At 41.1% G+C, this 12,610-nt stretch overlaps 1 long non-coding RNA gene across 7 annotated transcripts; it reads right to left on the minus strand.

Annotated features, from left to right (window-relative positions):
- Positions 1–805: 805 nt before the first annotated feature.
- LOC130379007 (uncharacterized) lies at positions 806–11,452 on the minus strand. Of its 7 annotated transcripts, none has more exons than XR_008895061.1 (7): positions 10,522–11,451; positions 10,019–10,123; positions 9,362–9,524; positions 7,831–8,653; positions 7,140–7,244; positions 6,436–6,558; positions 806–2,628 (listed from the first exon to the last, which is right to left on the minus strand). It is a non-coding gene; the product is annotated as an uncharacterized LOC130379007 (long non-coding RNA). The 7 variants fall into 7 exon arrangements; XR_008895063.1 differs by having other exon boundaries at positions 7,831–7,935; positions 8,468–8,653; positions 10,019–11,443; XR_008895066.1 differs by having other exon boundaries at positions 808–1,994; positions 2,541–2,628; positions 10,019–11,452.
- Between the last annotated feature and the right edge of the window lie 1,158 nt (positions 11,453–12,610).

Raw genomic sequence — 12,610 nt, forward strand, 5'->3', positions numbered from 1 at the left:
ACAACAAACAAGTTAACAAAAGCCCCATTTGTCAACTGAGAACCCCAATTCCCAGAATCCCCCGCGGCTCCGGAACACTGCGTAGCTTATATTAATCTTTATTATCTGAATGGGAAATGCAATATTTTAGGACAGATACACCATTAAACGCGTTTCTAATGACATTTCTAGCGAGAAATGTACAGTTTCCTTACATAATCTTCAGTCAGTGAATGTGTATGATCTTTATTAATCTTTATTATCTGAATGGGAAATGCAATATTTTAGGACAGATTCACCGTTAAACGTGTTTCTAATAACATTTCTAGCGAGAAATATACTTTTTAATTGCATAATCTTCAGTCAGTGATTGTGTCTGATCTTTAGTTTTATAGTTATTAGGAGTTGATCGGCTCGCTCGCATGTTTCAACGACGTCAGGTTGCTTTCGCTAAACTAGCAGCTCACGTGCTTCCTGCGTTTGTGTTATTAAACTGTTACTTTATGTAACTTTTAATGATATCATCTTGTTAGAAACACGTATATCTGAGAGCCAACCCAGTCGCCAAAATCATACCTACGTTGACAGTGTACGTTTCGTGAACACTGGATTACGTCGCATTTCAACATAAAATAGCGTGTTATACACACACACACACACACGCACGCACATGCACAGACACACACACACAAGCACACACAAGCACACACACGCACGCACAGACACGCACGCACAGACACACAGACACAGACACACACACACACACACACACACACACACACACACACATACTTGTTTTCATCACTCATGAGGACGACCTTTATAATCATCACTTGTGAGGACCACCCTTTCCAGAGGTTGTAGAGAGCTGAAAAAAATTCAGTAAACTTGCCATAGCTTAGTTAACCTATACACAACTTCAAAACTCTGAAATGATGAAGTGATGGTTTAACCAGGCTTTATGGGGACTTCCGGAAGAACCAGTAAACATGCTTTCAGGGGACATAATTTACATAAATTAGAATATTTCACACAGATTATTTGGTGACTAATGGGGACCTGATTGTACATAAAACAATGAAAATTGTAGAGTATAGCCCGAGGGCCAAGGTGTTTTAACCTCTCAATTTCCGAGAGCCCCTGGAACCAGGGGCGGCCATGCCCTCTGCAAATGTTCCTCTTGGCCATCCACCATCTATATGTGGCGTGATACCAACTTATTTCATGATATTACCGTGCACTATGTGTGTGTATGGGTTTTTATTTTACCAACACCATCGATGCCACCCTCACACATGGGAGGGATCTCCCAAACAGGTGTGGGTCCACAGTAAATAGCACCAGAGACGGATGGAGAATTAGATGCATTGATACTTTATTTTAAAGTATACCAGCACATACACACATTAGCATAGACACACATCACGCACAGACTCGAGCCATCAGAGTGCGGTTAATACATGTCAGAACCTGCTGGTGTATCCTTGTGGGCCAGGAAGAGGCATCAAGATACAGAATAGTCACAATATAAATGGAAGTCACATAGACCTCGAGAGAATAAGTTCGACCTCTGAGGCTCCGGTTCCCTCGGTCAAATGTCTATATTAAATAACATGGCGTGTTTGAATAATCGTACATAACAAAGTCTGTAGGTTGCGAAGAAAAAAAGGGAAGCTGCATCACGTTTTGTTCTATACACTTTTTCCATCTAGTGTCGACTGGGTTTTTGGAATGTCTATGCCGTTAAAGTAGCATTAATAATCGTTAGGATTATTACGACGATTATTAATGCTACTTTAATGGCACCGACAATCCAAAAACCCAGTCAACACTAGATGGAAAAAGTGTTTAGTTCAAAGCGTGACGCAGCTTTAACTTCTTCGCCACCTACAGATTTTGTTTAGTTAGACATTTTTGGCACAGTGCAAGCATGTATTAAACTTAAGCCTTTATGTGCCTCTCGACGGCCTTTATCTCTGCTGGCTGCCATGGTTCCCTTTTGAGTGGAGCCTTTCCTGTAAATGAGTAGAAAAACAGATGTTTACATGAAAGTATCAGGAAGGAGATACAGTTCCTATAAGTTTCATGTCCTGCATCAACAATCCTCAGTGATCTGCTCATTAGTACACCTTATTGTAAAGTGTCAACTAAAAACTTTTTATTGTATTACATGCCACACACTTTCATTTAGAGACTATAATATTAATTCCTTATTTTTGTTTTTTAGCAACAGTAGCATTATGTCTTCGATATTATGGCAGCTTTCTTTTTCTTATTTAACATTTTTATTTTCTTGTCATAATTCTTTTGTCTGCAATCTTTCTTTCATCTTCAATTAATATATGTCCTATTATCTGCTTTCTCAGCCATCTGTGAAGCACTTTGAACTGCACTAACTTTATGAAAGGTGCTATAAAAAAAATGATTGATTGGAGTGTTCCGCTCTCAGTCTGTTGGTTGACTCCTGCATTAACATGCATCCAAGTAGCCATGAAAATTAACGTCATCACAGGGACAAACAAATAGGTTAGTTGAAACACGCAAGAGGAACTACGCCTCACCTAGAAAGCAGACGAGACCAGGCGGTGGTGCAGAAAAGCTGCAATCGAGTCAGTTTACAAAGAAAAGAAACAGACCGATTCCTGCAGCCTTCAAAAGAATATACAGGAAAACTTCAGTCTTAAGTCAAGAGATATCTACATCCTGTTAGATCCACTATAAAAGCAGCAGTAAATAAGTTTGCAATTATTATCAAGCGCACAAGATGTTTAACAAATTGAACCTACATTGAACAACATGAGACTAATATTATGACATAACATTTGTATTTTCTAGATCACATGGGGCCCTATCTTACATCCGGCGCAAGTGACTTAGTCACTGGCGCATGTGTCGTTGCTAGTTTACAACTGGCGCAGAGCGTTCTTTTCCCACCACCGCCACTCGCCGGTAAATTAGGGATTGATCATGCGCCCCAAGGGGCGGTTCGGCGGAAGGAGGAGGCAGGTTCTGGCGCCAACGGTATTTTGCCGTTTCTGAATGCCATTGCGCTACTGACCAGGAAATACCTGGTTTAAAGTCAGTGGCGCGTTGTTCAGATGCTATTTTAAAGAGCCCATGCCATTAAAATCACATTTTTCCTGTTGTTTGTTAAATAACATAGGTCTGAATAAGTTTGTGAGCTGTGGTAAGTTTGAAATCTATGCAGTTTGTCTGCTGAATGCAATAGGCAATGAAAGGAAAAAGGCAGAAGAAATGAGCCAATATGGATAAGGCGACACTGTGACGTAGCGTTGTCAAACTATTATTCATGGCCCTGCCCACTTGGTTGGTTCGTAACCACCCACAAGAATTCTGAAGGAGTCGTGATTGAGCTAGTGCTAAATGCTAATACGTGTATTGTAGTTGCTTAGTTCGTAGTAACAGGCTAGTTACAGAATTTTGAATGCAATGGCAGAACGACATCGAAGTACATGAACTGCGACATGCTGCCTGCCGCCGGTTGCCGCGAGGCACCACCGCCGCGAAGCACCACCGCCCGGCAGCGGGCAGCCGGGCGGTGGTGCCTTGCGCCGGCAGCAGGCAGCGCGCGGTTCTGTCTACTACAGACTGATGTGGAAGTGGAAGAACCAGAGACGTCGGAGAACCCGACGAAGTCCTTTGGGATTCATTATATCGTCTGGACGTGCACACAGCTTTTGGCCGTGATAATATGTATTATTTGATATAGATATCTATGTATTATATGATATTATTTAGATATAGAGCTCCAGGACTGTAACGCAAGTTTTGTACACTTCCTTGTTATTTGGATAACCGTTCTGCTGTTGGCGTGATGCCGCATAACACGTCGGACTCTCGTCTCTGGTATTTCTACAACGAGACTCGTAGTGGGGGTTATCTCAGCCATGGATGAGAATGAATTGGGGGGAAAGGAACTTTGGCTTTGACTCCCTGAAGTAGGCATGAACCACAACATGGAGGAGAAAGGGATTGTTGACCGCGGTCGTCTCCCGCCGGAGCCTCGCTGCCGATGGACCACCGCTTCAGGAGGCGGTGATTAGCGCTGACCGCTGCCGAGGCGGCGGGAAGCAGGGCTCAAGCGGGATACATTCGCGGCCAACAATCCCCTTCTCCTCCATGTCGTGGTTCATGTACTTCAGGGATTCAAAGCCAAAGTTTCTTTCCCCCAATTCATTCTCAACCATGGCTGAGATAACCCCCACTACGAGTCTCGTTGTAGAAATACCAGAGACGAGAGTCCGACGTGTAATGCGCCATCACACCAACAGCAGAACGGTTATCCAAATAGCAAGGAAGTGTACAACACTTGCGTTACAGTCCTGGGGCTCTACATCTAAATAATATCATATAATACATATTATCACGGCCAAAAGCTGTGTGCACCTCCAGACGATATAATGAATCGCAAAGGACTTCGTCGGGTTCTCCGACGTCTCTGGTTCTTCCACTTCCAGATCAATCTGAAGAAGACGCGGTCGTTTGAGATTCATAATAGCCTATCGTCTGGAGGCTCACACAGCTTTTGGCCGTGATAATATATATTATGATATAGATATCTATGTATACAATGGGTTTCTAAGAGCCATTGCGATACATCTACCGTAAACAGAGCGCATGGTACCGTGGCTACAAGCTGCTCACGGCCAGGTGATAATATATATTATAGATTATATGATATAGATATCTATGTATAATATGGGTTTCTAAGAGCCATTGCGATACATCCACCGTAAACAGAGCGCATGGTACCGTGGGCTGCTCAGGGCCAGGTGATAATATACATTATATATTATATGATATTATATTATATTATATTATATAGATATCTATGTATAATATGGGTTTCAACGAGCCATTGCGATACATCCACCGTAAACAGAGCGCATGGTACTGTGGCTACAAGCTGATCAGGGCCACACCCCCACCCCCCTCCTTGACCTGCCTTGACACGCCCACCGTAACCAGAGCGCATTGTACGGTGGCTACAAGCTGCTCAGGGCCACACCTCCACCCCCCTCCTTGACCTGCCTTTACACGCCCACCGAAACAGCGCGTTTGGGGGAAGCTCAATGTGCGACTGGTTCGGAGTGGCTGTAACTCTGCACCATGGCTGAAATTCGGGGACGTCTTTGAATACTGTGTTTGTGGCCCACTAATACCTATATTAAAGCATCCATAAATAGCATGGCATGGGATCTTTAAGGGCGCATGCATACATGCGCATGCGATGCATACGGATTGCTTGTGCACCTCGCGCATACACTTTGCTTCTCCCATCTACCTAGCCGCACATTCTTGGTAAATTATTTGGGAAAGAACAGCTGATGCAGCGGTAATAAGTTGTACTTTTAAATCAATGCATCTGCAAACACCGTACAGCAAACAGATATTTTCTTGACATAGTGTAGGCCTACATGCCCATAACTTTTAGGATTGATGAGTATTTGATCGTGAATAACATTGTTTTACCTCGAGTGAGTGTTAAAAAGAATGAATGAATGCGGGGGCGCGTGTGTGCTCTGTTTAAACACACGCAAACTAAACACGTAACGCATAATACAATCAATGGCAATGTCTATTACCGCGGGGACACATGCATATTAGGATAGCATACAATACTGATAAGAAACAAAGTTTATAATGCATTGCGTATATCATTAAATAGAACCACAGTTACCGCATAACATATGTTATATCATATACGTTATCTTTGCCGAAATGTATTTGAGGACTCAGCATTTCTGAAGTTGTGGAAGAAAACCCCTTATTCCATGTGTGAATTAGGCCATATTATTTGGCAATAAACTGAGCCATTTGCAGTTTGAAATTCATGTGGATCTGTCTCATCGGAGACTGCAGACGCGCTGTCAAAATATCAACTCGTCCGATTCAAATGCGCTCATGGCTCTTAAAGGGGATGGGAGCTGGCACTCTCATTGGTTTGTTGGACGTTACGCCCAAACCACACCTACGGGTAACTAGGCTGCTTCAGACCAACCCTTTTGACCCTTGCGCCGCGACGCAAGTGTCATTTATCCGCCTGTAAAATAGCGATAGCGCCGTAGAACTGCCCACATAGCTACTTGCGCTTTGCGCTTCCCACTTGCGTTTCAGACCGTTAGGGCCCATTGTGTTTGTTGTCCAAACTAAGAGTGAATCAGCATCTACTGAGCATCAGCAGTGAGGTGTCTGCACAACGCCCAAAGATACTATCTACCCCAGTCACAGTCTGTTCACCCTAATGCCACCTGGCAAATCCTATAGAAGTATCTGCTGACGTACAACCAGACTAGAGAGCTGGGAAGATTGACACTCCCTCATAAAAACGTTTTCATTTTGACTTATATAACCTCAAATTTGTACTCTACAACATTACGTTGTCCAATAAATTACTTTACTCCAATATATAAATCAAAAAGTGTAAAGATTCACCTTTGGAAGAACATGGCTCACAGCACAGACTGTAGAAGATGCTCCATCTTCTGCTGGTGGCAGTTTGCGTCTCTGTTTTGCTGGGATTTTATTCCCCCTCCGTGCCTCCAACAGTTTCCTCTTCTGATGATTGTATGAAATTCATTAATATATAATATTTTTAAAAAGATACGTCAAATTTGCTATAACAATGCAGACCAAAAACAAACACAAAACAATGCTGCAAGTCTCTTGGGTCAAAAACATGCCCACACACCATTAGTTGCCTGAGAAGGAATTCTACTGTCATATTTTGTCCTGCTTTGTCAACCTCTGTCTGCTGTCAAATAGACTATGCCTAGTGGGGACATTTCACTCATCTTGAATAAACCCTGCTGAGTGGGGACATTTCACACACCTGTACGTTCTCCGTTATCAACCAAACCATAAAAGGTGCATTGTGGGGACGTCGTGAATGTCCCAGATTACAGTGACATTTTGCCCCGGGAAAATTACTCAACAAGGTTTAGATGTGTCCAACATATCCCTTAATCATTAGCCTTATACAAGCATTACATAAAACTGTTTGGCAGACCTGATGTATAATAGATTCCCCTCATAATTATCGGATTCTTTTCATTTACCTGCTTAAAGTAGACAACAGAAGACGTCAAAGGTAAGTAGAAGACACTAGAGGAAAACATTAAGTGATGGACATGAATTACCTGTTGACCAGTGTCCTCTAACCAGGCAGCTTCATCCCATTGTCGCTCTGACATGAGCACAGACTGGGAGCTCACACAGGGTGTGTCAGGTTCACATGTAGTCATCTGCAATTTGATACAAAAAGTAAATCAGTCAATTTAATGTAAACACTGCATAATATTTTATTTTAAGACATTTTCTAAAGGACATGTCTCTTGGGTTAAATACATGCCAACACAGCAGACTAGTGAGAAAGAATTCTAGTGTCATATTTTGTCCTGCTTTGTCAACCTCTGTCTGCTGTCAAATAGACTATGCGTAGTGGGGACATTTCACACATCATGAATAAACCCTGCTGAGTGGGGACATTTCACACACCTGTACGTTCTCGGTTATCAGACACTTAACATAACATTACACTGAAACATAACCATAAAAGGTTCATGATGGGGACGTCGTGAATGTCCCACACTACAGCGACATTTTGCCCCGGGAAAATTACTCAACACGGTTTAGATGTGTCCTACATATCCCTTAATCATTAGCCTTATACAAGCATTACAGAAAACTGTTTGGCAGACCTGATGTATAATAGATTCCCCTCATAATTATTGGATTATTTTCATTTACCTGCTTAAAGTAGACAACAGAAGACGTCAAAGGTAACTAGAAGACATTAGAGGAAAACATTAAGTGATGGACATGAATTACCTGGTGACCAGTGTCCTCTAACCAGGCAGCTTCATCCCACTGTGGCTCTGACATGAGCACAGACTGGGAGCTCACACAGGACGTCTCAGGTTCACATGTAGTCATCTGCAATTTGATACAAAAAGTAAATCAGTCAATTTCATGTAAACACTGCATAATATTATATTATTTTAATACATTTTCTAAAGGACATGTCTCTTGGGTCAAATACATCCCCACACACCAAACTAGCGAGAAAGGATTCTATGGTCATATTTTGTCCTGCTTTGTCAACCTGTCTGCTGTCACATAGACTATGCCTCGTGGGGACATTTCACACATGTTGAATTAACTGTGTTGAGTAGGGACATTTCGCACACCTGTACGTTCTCCTTTATCAGATACTTAACATAAAGTTTCACTGAAACAAAACCATACAAGATGTATTGTGGGGACGTCGGGAACGTCCCAGACTACAGTGACATTTGGCCCTGATTCAGATGCCTCCTGAATATCCAATGTTTTAATATACAATAGAAAAAATGATCATTTATTGAAATTGATTTATATAGTTTCAAAGAAAAGATACCATCAATCATTAAGTTATTCCAAGACATTCTTGAATTGTATATACCTTAACACTAGTTGTAACACGTACCTGCTTGGGCAGTCCTCTCCTCCATAATTATATGCAATTTCTTCACCTTCTTTTATGTCTTGGAGAGCAAAGAGACAGAGGTGTGTGCTTCCTGCAATGTCTATTCTCTTCATCCTGGCATTGGGATGTCTGTGGTCATCGTTCACCAAGCGGCCGAAGGAACCATCTTCTCTAGAGGCGTCAATGCTTTAAAACCACAAATAAAAATAGAGAAAAACTGAAAAAATATTATTATTACTTTTCATTAAAACATCATTTACTAGCATACAAGATCACAGTTTTACATGAGTTATTGATTGAGTAAGCCTATAAGTTAACGTCGCAATGGATTCTGGAAAGTTGACCCAAATGCAGGGGATGACAAGCAGAACATTTCCATAGATATATATATATATATATATATAATGACTAGATATCGCCTAAGCTGCGCTGTTCAGTGGAACGTATGCGTCAATGGTAACATATAAATTGTAAAAAGACACACCGTGTGAAGTTGTTTTTTAATTTTGGCAAGTAGCCGTGTAATAAGCGGGATAATGTATAGAACGTCGCCGGTCATTATCGCAAAATAAGCCCCTTCACGGCAAAGCAAGACACCTCCGCTTTTGCGTCGGTGTCTGGTTCGCCCTTTGCCCGATAATGACCGGCGTTCTATACATTATCCCTTACACACATATAAATGTCTGTGTTGAAAGATTAATGTTAGAAATAAAACGACCCTTGCATTGCATTTTGAGGGACTTGTGTCTCAGCAGCAGCGTAGTTTATACTTTCCTGTAGTTGGTAGCAGGCTACGGCAGCGGCGGATTAGTAATTATTGGATTAGTTTTGTGTAAGCAAGTGTAACGACTTCAGTATAAGGTAGTATAGTTAAGGTGCAATTTAAAATCTTACCACCATGTTTTGCCTCCCAACTTGAACGCGAACAAAAATCCAGAACATGCAGGGTTATAATTTCTTCTTCTCTTTTGAGCTTCACCATCGCTTATCAAATCTCCCCTGCATTCCACTATAAAATCTCCTTTGGAGAATGAACCTATGGCGAACACCCCACGCCCTGCAAAAAAAAAAGAACGACATCTTTAATTAAAACAGGAAAATTAAAACATACAATTGTCAGCCTGTCACAACAGATAAAGAGTGACAATAACACATAAATTGGCTTCCTAAGCAGTTTTGCAATTATAATCATGTTTCTTACATACAGTATAATGCTTGGGTATTGGCATCAATTACCAACATACGTATAAGCATAACCTCTCTTTGAGACACTGGTCAATCATTATAGTAGAAATTACTGGAAGATTAATGTAGCTTATTGAATACAGAATAAATACATACAAAATAAAGTTATTTTGGTAAAGTTCATATTTATTTAACCAATCTACAGTACAATAATAAGTGTAACTAAATAACATTCTTTAGACCTGCTTATCTAATGGAGAGAGGAATTAGAAATGGTATCACTTTAAGACACGTTTTGTTTTTTATTATCCACCCTTTATATCCATCCATCCATCCATCGATAGATACCATATGCCATAATTTTACCTTTTACTGCATTGATGTACTTCACCTCCAGTTTCCATGTATTGTCAGTCTTTAAACCGACATGGTGACATCTGTGAGGGGACTGATTCTATGTGGCATTTCAAACTGCAGAGAAATAAAAAAGTGAGATCGATTTGACTTCAGTTTTAGTTAAATCATACTACCGGTACATCAGATGCATTCAAAGTTGGTAGCTGAATAACACATTTACATTTTGCTAGATGTTAAGCATTTTCTACATTCTATTCTTATAACATTCTATAGCTGCAACCAGCTGAAACACCCTGAAAAGCCAGCACCTGAGCCCTGTCTACTCATAGTAGATGAGTAGACAGGGCTCTGCCGCAGGCTGCGGATGCTAATGCTGCGGATGCTAATGCTAACTAACTAATGTAACATGTGCGTTTGGCTAGCAGTCAACAAGCAGACCGTTTTAAAACATAAATAAACGACTACATGATGCTATATTACGCAATATTTCAAGACAAATGTTGAATACTTACGGTACACGCCACTTGCTCCGGGTAAATCCTTAATATGCATCGAATTCGACGGTTTCAGAGAGATAAAAGGCTCTTCTTCCAGGCTGAGGTTGAACCTTTATTATGTCTATGGGTTGAACCTGAAGGTACATTTGACTTCCTGTCTGATTTCACATTAAAAGCAAACGGCCAAAGTCACAAGCCTCTTACTAGTGTAGCCGAGCTAAATTTAATTTTATTTTGTGTTATTTTTTTATCATTGTTCATACCTTTTTTATTGTGAACTCCACCAAATATTGGTTCCTAGTTGTAAGTTGATTTCGTTGTTCCGTATGGCATGCCTTTTGTTTCCCGGGGGAGTGGTTTGGCGTTGCACCTGTGTGTCTAGCGTCAGTGAGCGCTGATGCACGGAGCTGGTGAGTTCCGTTTGTGTCTCTCTCCGTTAGATTTTTATGTTAACCCCTTGTTTGTTGCCCTTGAACGGCTGTGGTGGTTCACACTGCTTTGTGACGTGCTTTTAGGCACGCGGGAGAAACTCTGGTGCTTTAGACAATTTAATTGAACTGTTGGAAGGGTGGATTTTGATTAACTCGTAACCTAGCTTGAGCCGGTGGTAGCTTAGTTTTTTCCCGCCTTGATATTTCAAATGCGGTTGTTTTATCCGGTATGTGTGGTCAATTGTTTGCTTCCTTTGTTTTGTAGAGTGGAGAGTGATATCCCGGATTGTGTGTGACGCCCGTGTTGTTTTGTCTCCTTTGGAAAGAATAAACCTCTAGTACTCGACTCCTGTGTGTGCCTCATTCGAAGATACAAGACACAACGCAGAAAGACATCGGTTACACTAGCATTGGAAAAATGTATTGTTTGGACTCTTAGACAATAAGACAACAATCTATTGAATCTAAGACAACAATCGGGAATATATGATTAATCTTATTATTGTTATGGCAAAATATCATATATATAAATGCTAATTCACTAATAAGAAGCCATGTTTTATTGCTTTTACTAGATCAATAAATATATTCTTTCAATCCAGCAATCCAGCATCAATTAATTATAAAGCAATTCCTATAAGCTGCATTTTGTATTGAATAAATACATTTTAATTAAAATGTAATTAAAAAAGTATAATTCTTAGCACTGTAGTTGGCATCTGTTGCAAATAAACGTTTCCAATAGCCTAATTGTTGACTAACACTGAAAAAAGTTCTTAGTATTTGAATACATACTTCATGGGGACAAGGAAGGGGCGGTACATACCATATTTGGTAGTGGTGTGTGTGAACTATCAAGTGCAATACCAACCGGGATCCTTAGGGGGCGATAGTGAGAAATGTGTGTGTGTGTGTGTGTGTGACCCGACAGAAAATTGTGAATTATGGGCCAAAACCAAAAAAACTAAAAAAACACACTGGCACCTTCAGATTGACTCCTGAAGTCATTTAAAGCACTTTCCCTCATGGGGACCTCGATTTTGGTCCCCATACTGTCAGAGGTCCCAACGGCGTGACTGTGTGAACAGATCAATGTCCCCATAAGTATAGGAATACAAGAACACACACACACACACACACACACACACACACACACGCACACACGCACACAGTGCATTTCGCAACAAAAAAATATTCCCTCAAATATTATTACTTTCAAAACGTTGGCCAAAATGGCCAATAATATCATTTTTTTTGGGATGCTTCTAGGACATTTTGGGTGGATTTTGAACGGTATGTGGGGGGCACGTTTTTTGCAGGACCTGGCAACCCTGCGCTGTTGCCCGAGATCTGGATCCACCCCGGCGTGGTGCCGTCTCCTTTTGACCTTTTGACCCCAGACTTCTGGGGGAATAGCTGAATCAATTCATTAGTCAATCAGAAGCATGTAAATATCTTTCCGGTGGCGTTAGAGGACGAACAAGGTGTCCTTCAACATCTAGGCTTCCAGGCGATTGCAACGGTGCCACACATGAGCATATTCGAACATGTTTAATGGTAGTAATTAGCTGTCGAAATTGGAGGCCTTAATCAATACTGAGCAGCTATTGATTTGCTTCCCGATAAAGATTTGTCACAAATGACATGTTATTTAGCATCTACACGTTGAGCTG

This window comes from Gadus chalcogrammus, unplaced genomic scaffold (genome assembly GCF_026213295.1).
Source record: "Gadus chalcogrammus isolate NIFS_2021 unplaced genomic scaffold, NIFS_Gcha_1.0 GACHA142, whole genome shotgun sequence".
NCBI classification, from domain to species: Eukaryota; Metazoa; Chordata; class Actinopteri; order Gadiformes; family Gadidae; genus Gadus; species Gadus chalcogrammus.